This window comes from Brassica rapa, unplaced genomic scaffold, assembly GCF_000309985.2.
Source record: "Brassica rapa cultivar Chiifu-401-42 unplaced genomic scaffold, CAAS_Brap_v3.01 Scaffold0205, whole genome shotgun sequence".
NCBI lineage: Eukaryota > Viridiplantae > Streptophyta > Magnoliopsida > Brassicales > Brassicaceae > Brassica > Brassica rapa.
In genome coordinates, this window is record NW_022610149.1 from 32,501 (window position 1) to 33,710 (window position 1,210).

Below are 1,210 nucleotides of genomic sequence, written 5' to 3' on the forward strand. Positions count from 1 at the left end.
ACAAACCTATCTGAACCCTGGATCTAATAATGAACTACTCAGACATAGCAAAGCAATTCATGACAATGAAGAAATGGAAATTCATAGTATAGATGAAAAGAAATGAAAACAAGGAGTTCCAATCACAAGTGATCTTCTCTCCAAAACTCTCTCTCTCTCTCTCTCTCTCTCTCTCTCTCTCTCTCTCTCTCTCCTCTCTCTCTCTCTCTCTCTCTCTCTCTTCTCTCTCTCTCTCTCTCTCTCTCTCTCTCAAAGTAAAACTGTAACATAAAGCTCTCTCTGCCGTTCAAAACACTTAGGCAGTATATAATCTACTAGGTTAAAAACTCGTCAGGGCATTTTTGTAATTTAGCTGGACTTTGGCTTCAAGTCCGCTGGATCCAAAATGTCTCATGGTGTCGATCGACAGCACTGGATGTGCATCGATCGATTGTTCTTCCTCTCGTCGACCTCTACATGGTCAGCTCGGATGAAATGTCTTTTAAGCTCCAAAATGCTCCAAAGTATAGCTTACTCCGAAATGCACCTGAACCTGAAAACATACCTAGAAGAGTAGAAAACATAGATATATATATAGTAAAACACCTATATACCATGGATGAAAACGGGTCAAATCCAAGGTATATGGTGATAGCCACGAAGCTCTGTTCACTTCTTTTTGACCTATATCCAAGAATTCTTTGTGAAAGCGAGCCTTGAAGATTGCCGCCTCCAAGTCCCGTTTCGAACTCTTTTATTGGAGTCTTTATGAATCAAGCCTTAATGGTTTTAGCCACCAAGTCCTGTTCAGACTCATCCTAAGTAAGCAATAGATCTTATTATTATTATTATTATTTTTTTTTTTTAAATGGATAGAACTGAAATATAAATCACTAACTAATATATGGTCGAAATTTAGAGAGAAAATGTGATAAATAATCTACACAAGGCGTTACCTTCCAGACCTGTCTGAAGAATCTGATCCCATGTATACAAGCCCCAAGACAAGCGGTTATGTCAGGTTTAGTGTTGGAAATCAGCTTTGGTTACTTCATACGGTCAAGGCAAGTGTGTAGTTGATAGGTTGATCTGCATTAGCATCTATAGTGCTATCTGCAATCAGTAAATCTAAAATGGTGCTAAAGATTGGTTAGATATTCAAGTTTAAATCAATATAAGATCATAGTCCCATTTTCAATAGCTAAGCATAATTTTTTAAATTCCTTTTATA